Below are 8,696 nucleotides of genomic sequence, written 5' to 3'. Positions count from 1 at the left end.
AAGGCCGAAAGGGGGCGCTGTAACCACACAGCGCGGTTTGTATCAAAATGGCTGCCATCTGACAGATCTGACTCGTTTGTCATCGCTCAAGTCTTGTACATTTTCAGGTAAGGCATGCAAAATAAATGTATTTTTTCTTGATATAATGACATTATACGGTCTGAATACATAAGGGTTGATATATATATTCCATAACCCCGAGAAAGTGAAAATTACCAAACACTCGTTTTTTGTTGATTGTCGTTGACATAATTACCTTGGCAACACGACACAAAAAGCCATGTGTGAATGACAGCTGCTGAATGAGGAACCTCTTGTTAATTATTATAAAGTCTGTCAGGCTGAATGACTGTATGATTGTGTCACCACAAGATATGTCATTGTGGTATTCCTGTAGTACGTATGGGCCTAGGCTTACAAACGAAGCACTATCATCATGCAACTTTGCAAGCACTTACCCTGCACTGAGCCTTGTTTCTCAACCACATATAAAGATGTTTTCTGCTGTATAACGTGGTTGTCCTTAGTCCTTTTCTGCATCTGATGTATGTCATATTAATGACTATGCTTCACTTTGCATTTGTGCATTACCTCATTTCAAAATTATTAATTACAATATCATTACAATATTAAACAAAAGTGCAAGCAGTACCAAGAGAATAGCATACCCAAACAGAAACCAGTCTGAGGGATAAATAGTAAGGCTATCGTTTGTTAACAGATGTATGGTTTTGAATTCTCTCTTGTACAGCCCATCAAACTCAACACAAGATAAAATTTTACTCTCCAAAATCAGGTAAAATGTTTCACTGGTTCTTTGCAACACAAGAGTTTCTAAGGCGTAAACATTTGATCTGTGAATTTTTCCATCCCCACCATACATTTGGCTAGATTCACTTTGGATAGTGGCCAAACTCATGGCCCATTATTGATTTGTGTTGTTTGATTGTAGTTTTACACCGTTCTGAAGAATATTTCACGTATACAACAGCCAGTGTTATGGTGGGAGGATACCGAGCATAGTCCGGGGGAAATCCACGACCATCCCAAGTTTACTGGAGGACCTTAACACATATTCATGGCTTTATAGAAAATTTGCATAAAACACATGATATTGATGTGGCTATCTCTAAATATACATTAAGGAATATAGCATACCAATGGAAGTACAATGGAAACTATTACCAGTTATTTAAAGTTCGCACCTGAAAGGTATCTGCAGTTACCCATTTTGAAAATCTAGGTGGACAAGCAGATTTTATCATAACTAGACCCCTGGTCATCCGCCTGGTTTAGCCCATGCTGAATGGTCTTTGGCATGCTGAATACCCAGATGAGACGCAGACTGAAGGCAACTCTGTTTTAAATAATTTCCTGCTGTTTAAGATCTCACCCAAAATTAAGAGTAGGCTGTTAGTTTTTGATAGCATACTCTGTTTTTTTTTTCTCAAGAAAATTACTATTTCACATGTACATGTATGTTCTGTACAAGTTTGCATGTTGTTTTTGGACAGACACATTTCCATTTAAAATCTGTTACCTAGAGCTGACTATACATGTAGACGTGTTTTCCAAATTGCAGATAGTGTATATATACAGTACATGTAAACCAAATATGTATCATAAATAAATATTTTATAAAATGTATCAGCACATTACTACCATCAAAATTTAGAAAAATTCTGGTTATTTGTCCTTCTTTGTATTTAGGACCTCTACAATTTACAATTTGAATATGCTTGAAATATAGTGCTTATAATATAGACAGTCCCCCTCCTTGAGTTAAGGCTGACATTTTAAATGTATTGTATTAATGTACACCAGACCACAGTTTCTGTAGGCATGCTACCAGTATAGTTGGCATTGTTGGTGCCTGGGTTTAATTGTGCAATTGTACCTGAAGGTAAATACATGTAACACACTTCCCAATTCACATACAGCAAAAACAAACTTTGTCCTTCACCATTGTGCATAAAATTTGCACAACTGCTGTAGGTGCATGTCTTTGAAGTTTGAGGATCATGTTTAGACAGGTCATGCAGATGGATATCAATGTTATCTCAGTACTGCCAGTAGAAAAACAGCTGGAATGCTAAAACTGCAAGTTAGAACTGCGACCCTGACAAATATGACAAGGTCAAGTCGATGTGATTTCCCATTGTAAGATTACGTGTAATATAATAAGTCTGTACAGATATGGCAAATAAAAATAAACTTTATCAAAATTGCTCTGTTATTAATAGCAAGTGTTAACAAGTAGTATTATATTCACTAGATAGGTGACCTGTTCTTATCTTCTGGTCTTATCATGTTTAATTCGTTACTCAAGTCAATGCGCTTGTGTCAACATAGACCCCTCTACTTAACAGGGTTCCTGACTTTTTTTTTTAATGTGTTATAATGTGGTTACATTTTACAGGGACCTCAGAACCAACTCAGCCTTGATTCATTGTTATCGGTAGGGTGTATATCAAGGTTTACCTGGCAAACATCACTCCCAGGTGTGAATATCACCAGATAGGTGTTACAGTGCTCGCCTTGTTGACCATGATAAACAGCAAACCTCAACTGCAGTTTTTAACAGGTGAGTTGGACTGTGTTGTGTGGTTAGGAACGAAACATGTTTTATTATTTATAACACATCTAATCATTGATGTACTGTACACATGCTTTATCAGACTCTATGAAATCTGAGTAAAGCATTTTGAATGTTACGCCTAATGTCATATCAATGATAAAGACCTTCATAGGTGTTATTGGTTTTTTAGTAAATTGAGCCTGTACAATGTTAATTAGTGACATCTGGTAAACGACTTTCCTACCGATTTTTCTAAAGTAGACATGCAGATTTTCTACTACCACTGGCCACAAGTCTTTAAGCAGTAATGGTAGTCTCCAGATTTGGATTTTACTGTCAGTTCAAAGGTAACAGGTTTGTTGTTATGATCGTCATTTCTTCTTTTTTTTTTTTTTTTTTTTTTTTTGTTCATTTAATCGTCACATACGTAGTGTTTGGTAAATAAACTTGAATATTTAATCTTGAGATACCAGTTACTTGTGTGGACTTTCAAACCCATGTACTAAGAAATCAATATAAATATCAGAAGAAATAAGTTATAAATGTATACAGTTCTGTTCTCGTTATCTAATTTTTTCCAGTGTTTGGTCAGATTAAATTGTTGCTGTCTGCTTGGAAGCTCGACCACTGAAAAAAGTTGATAAAGTAATTTCCTACAGCTTACAGGAATATGAAATTCTCTGAATGACCAGTGGATCTGACTTGGTCAGTCTATTGACAGGGGATTCAATTCTTTGATGGAATTATTGTACTCAAAGGCTTTGGTTTTTGAATCTGAAAGTACATAATCTCTCTCAAGTTGGGCTTGCTATTTTTCTTCTTTTTTTTCTCTTTTTTTTTTTTAAGAATTTATCAATAATGATAAATTTTATTAGTCTAGATATAGTATTAGGTCTTGCAGATCATTGTGGGACAATCAGTTTTATATTATTAGAAAGATGCCAGTATATATATGTAGATATGTTAATAATACAGTTTAAATCCATGACAGTAGTTTTGCTTTTCTGATTTTCCTGTCACTGCTGTACATGACATGCTAAGAACTTGTTGATATAGTAGTCTCAGTCTACAAGCACACAGTGTGCTTTGAGGCTCATCCCCTTTTAATTCTTTACCATGCCACATTGTTTTTTGCCGGTTTGGTTATTCCCTTTGATCCATACTTGAGGAGATGGCATTAATTAAACTACATGTATTCCCAAAGGCCCTTTATGATTCTCCAGTTCACTTTGTGGTAATTGGATTGTCATCAGCTAAGCATGCTTTAGTTTGGGCACATCTCATCCAATGCTCCAGTGTTTTGTACCAGTATACATTTGTGTGAGATGATAAAAATTACGCAGGATATTTTGGTGCATATTTTTAATATGTATTTCAGCGGTACTTATAAAATAAGTATATAAATATCTATATTATCCTGTGTCTTTTCACGTAAAATAGTTTAAAAATATCAGATAGATTTTAGGTTATATAGTATGGATTCAAGTACTCATTTATGATGTAGAGTGCCCACCGCAATCAAACATGGGATCCAACCTTTGCCCAAGACTTTGAAAATGATAATTGTTGCTGCCTCGTTTTCCACTCAGCAGTGAGAGGGTAATTAGAGCAACCAGGACTGGTTGGCCCAGAGTTGGTGTAATGTGACTCGGTGGGGTGTCTGGTGTCTTCACTTCACTGTGATGATAGTGATAAGTTTTATATTAGACTGATGTAGTGTGGGATTTCTGACCACTGTTAGTGTGTGTTGTCCTTGCATGCATTCACCAGACAGCTAGACAAAGCTTACATGTACATGTACCATAATTGTGGTTTTAGTTTTGCCTTTCTCACAAATGTAAGTCTTTATAGCAATTGCTGTTCATGAGACGCCCTTTTCTTACTACATGTGAATATAAGTAAAATTTGTAAATGAGACACTTTGATTTCAAAACCTGGCTAAATCTATTAATTTTATTCATGTAATTCATGAAAGTGTGTTTGTCAATTTTAGGGAAAAAGTATTAATAGTGCTTGCATATATTGTTATATGCAAGCATATATACATTGTATACATATATGTAGCCACTTCCCTCCTTCCTCAGAAATGTGAAGGGATATGTTGATACAGATCTTGTTAAATATAGATGTAATTTTATTTGTCTAAATGTCAAATGGTCAGAGATAACAATCTACATTGTGAGCATAGCCATAATTCTTAGAATTATTGAAGTTCTGTCTCTCACACCTTCTATTCCAGAGTCAAATTTGATCAATCAGTAGTCTTTCATTACTGTGGAATCCATTGATTTTTAATTCATTGATCTCAGGTTATAGATTATTGTTAGTTTAAAAGGAAGGGATAATGTTGTAATCAATTTAAAAAAGGTTGAAAACAAGTTTTAATTACATCCATATGTACATGTAATTGTGTCACTCTGTCTTCTGGTCCCCTTGAAGTTACCAAACTACTGTTAATGTAAACATGCAGTAATTTTACACACAATGTTTAGTGTGTTTCTAGGGGCGTGCTCAAACAGCCCTTTTGAGACTTGACTAAACAGTGCAGAGCATTAAAAACTATGTCTGTATCTGATACTTCTCTAAAATGTAAATGTCATTGAGACGTCAAAAGATTTATGCTTGGGATTACAATGATGTTGTAGATTTTGTTTGTGAATAGAATATGTAAATTTGATGTTGCTATCCACCGAGTTGGTGGTTAAGAGAGTTGTTAGGATTCCAGAGGCCTGTTGTCTGTGAGCTTCAGGTGGTCACAGAAATATGTCATTTACATGTACCTGGCAGGTGTAAACCTACAGTTACCTGAACAAATGAGAACTCGCTGGATACTGCCCGTTTTTAAACTCTCACTGGATCTCGCTGTTTCTCGTTTCACTTCTTGTGTGGACCATTTGTTAGCAACCAGTAAGTGTATGTTTTTCTGGGTTATAACCATAGCAACAGGCACAAGACTGTATTTAGATTTCAATTTAAGTGATGCTTAAAGGTCTAAATATTGAAAACATAAAAAAATTAAGACTGAATAACAAACTGTCTCGTCAGAAGTATAGGCTTATGCTGATGAGAGTTCCCTACATTTCCGTATACTGGTAACTCATTCATGACACAGTTTTGTCTTTTATCGATACCACAGTTGGTAAGTAAATTTCTCCTGTTGTATTGTTTGTGTTTTCAAGAACTCAACATCCTTGCAGAATCCAGAGGATATGTAACTGTGAATCTCACAAATTCTCACAATTGTGCAAGCTCAAACTTAAGTTTCCATTATTACTTGTTTGAATTATTATTTGTATATTATGAATTCCAAATTTTAGCACCTTCAAGAGTGTTAATCAGCAGCTAAATAAGCAGATATAATTTTAGTTCATAATGTGACTGTTTGTAAACCTAAATCAATGTTTATCAGACTTTAAAAGCCCATGTTCTTAAAGTAAATATTACAGTATGATGACGTTAATATATGACACAATATATATTTTTTTTCTAGATCATAGCACTTTTTTAAACTTATTTCTTGAGAAACTTCAATCTCGTTTGATAGTTGCAACAAGGTTAAACTTAATACATTTACAGAACATGTAATATGTAAGCATATACTGCAGGCTAGCTTGTAGACTTTCACATTCCCTGGCCTGGAAGGCAGCATAATCTCATTCTGAAGTCTTTACCTTTCTGTGATAAGTCTACAGGATTAACCTGACCATGGAACACAGATTGCATTCGGTTACTTTATTGTACACACCTCAACTTGTAATACATGTACATGCATTTGCACATGTACCTGAGCTGAGGTGATATATGGTAAACTGTAGATCGGGGTAATACATTCATGTACACCTGAACAAAACCTTACACATGAAATGAGAGCATTACACATATATGTAACAAAGTTCTGTACCATGAAAGGCAAGAAATTTGACATTTTCGTTATTGACCATTGCTTTTGAAGTACGAGATTAGAGATGGTAAACTGCTGTTTTTGTAGGGTCATTATGCCTGGCAGGTAGACAAATGATGTTTTGGGTATTTGTCACACAGATAATAATTGAATGGAGTTATGCCTAGGTTATCTCATATCTTATTTTCATATCTTATTAAATTCGTATACATGTACGTGTACATTTGTACATCTATATGTTGCATTTGTATTTCTAAATTCCATATCTTACTTTAAAGAAATGGTTTATCTTGTCGCTTTGACTTGTGTAAACAAGTTGACTCACTGGTACATGCAGGCATGGATGCAAAATAGCTGGTACAAAGAAAAAATCACAGTCTACTTGTTAATCCATACTCTGTCTTTTGAGACTTTTGGCAAAGTTAAGGACACATTGGACAGTCTGTACTTTCAGTTATTTGCTGCTGTTTTTGGCATATGAAAATGTTGTATTGATTCACGCAGTGACATCTTTTTTAAGCCGTTGTATTTGAGATCCATTCAGCGACTGTCCTGGGTGAGGTTTTCTTAGACTAGGTATTGTAAAAATGCTGGATGTCCAGTTAGACCTTGATTGTTTTTAGGTGTGAGGTGGATTTAAACAGTGTACATATATTTTGAGGTTTATGGTTGCACTTTATTGTGGTTCATTTTTTCAATGTCAGAGTTGTATACATTGACTGAGTTACACTTGTTTCTTTCCTAAGCCTATAACTAATATAAGCCACCTGGTAAGACATTTTTTGTTTACCAGACAGTATCATTTTCTGACAGCTCTAATCTACCATACCACAAGTTTTTCATAAGCCTTGTTGAATATATGGCAATTCATGTCTTTTTTATGGAGGTGAAGGATTTAAGTCTTTACAATACGGATGTGACACTGGCTTTATGAGATGTATTCGTGAAAATTGTGGTTGAAAAACATGGATTGATGGGTAAGATGAAATTGGCTTGGTTAACATCAGGCTTATGTTGTAATGAATGGCTATAATTTAGAGAAAGTGCCAACTTCTTGGTTGGTATGTACTGCATTTCACCTCTGGTGACTCATTTTGCTTGATTTTGATTGTCATCCATCATATGGGGAATTTCTTGTTTGATTCATTTCTTATCAGGAATCATTGAATATGAAAAGTATCATTTTAAGGCCTTTATGTGCTTGTGAAATTGTATTTTTACTTACCAACCTTTACATGAAATACAGTAATAATGCTGCATGTGTGGCATGTGTTTTATATTCTGCCATAAAGTTGTGGTCGGAAGGAAATTGGACATACTGGCGTTCTCCTGCAGAGTTCAGAGTTGATTAACCACAGTCAAGGACTGAATTCTAAGATGCTGGCCAGCTAGCTCATTGATAACATTGATTAGTTCCTTCTGGATCAATGGATTGTGGCTTACCACAGGTGCAAGACATTGACGTGGGCAGTACTGGTCCTTTAGAGATACAGCCATTGTCAATAAAACAGTATTAAGGGTAAATAATCAATGTTTTTTACATGCATTTTTTATACATATTTGTTTATTGAGCCTGCAAAGAGTTGACAAAATGCTGGTCCCGACCACATGTATGTGTATAGCAGCTTTTGACTAGTCATAAATGTATGCTGTGCTTATAGGTTTGTGTCTCTCCTTGGCATGCCTTCCCAAACATCCTAGCATATGGGGAGATTTAGAATTGAGAGCTTATGTCTTGTATCATCAACCTTTATAGAATTTATTTATTTATTTGATTGGTGTTTTACGCTGTACACAAGATTATCTCACTTATACGACGGCGGCCAGCATTATGGCGAGTGGAAACCAGGCAGAGCCCGGGGAAAACCCACGACTATCCGCAGGTTGCTGGCAGACCTTCCAACCTACGACCGGAGAGGAAGCCAGAATGAGCCGGACTTGAATTCACAGAGACCGCATTGGTGAGAGACTCCTGGGTCATTATGCTGCGCTAGCGCGCTAACCAACTCAGCCACGGAGGCCCCACCTTTATAGAAGAACAGTTAGTACTTGTCTGACAGTTCGTTCAGGATCTGCTGATCTAGCAGTTATTCTGTAACATGGTTTCTAACAGTTGTTCAAACATATTAGAAACCTTCTCTCTGTGATCAGTGTATCTTCCCTCAGGTTTAGCACCCTTTGATTTCTGGATCAGTTGAATTGCCTGCATTTTGTACG

General features: G+C 35.8%; 1 protein-coding gene across 1 annotated transcript in view; it reads left to right on the top strand.

Annotated features, from left to right (window-relative positions):
- Window positions 1-41: 41 nt before the first annotated feature.
- Window positions 42-8,696, top strand: part of LOC135461956 (serine/threonine-protein kinase DCLK3-like) — a 30,748-nt gene continuing 22,093 nt past the window's right edge. The window contains exons 1-2 of the mRNA XM_064739260.1: window positions 42-107; window positions 2,420-2,584. The gene's annotated coding sequence lies outside the window, so the exon portion shown is untranslated. The remainder of the gene's footprint in view (window positions 108-2,419; window positions 2,585-8,696) is intronic.

Source organism: Liolophura sinensis, chromosome 1 (genome assembly GCF_032854445.1).
Source record: "Liolophura sinensis isolate JHLJ2023 chromosome 1, CUHK_Ljap_v2, whole genome shotgun sequence".
Classification (NCBI taxonomy): Eukaryota; Metazoa; Mollusca; class Polyplacophora; order Chitonida; family Chitonidae; genus Liolophura; species Liolophura sinensis.
The sequence above is the reverse complement of the archived record's forward strand: the minus strand, read 5'-3'. Positions and strand labels throughout refer to the sequence as shown.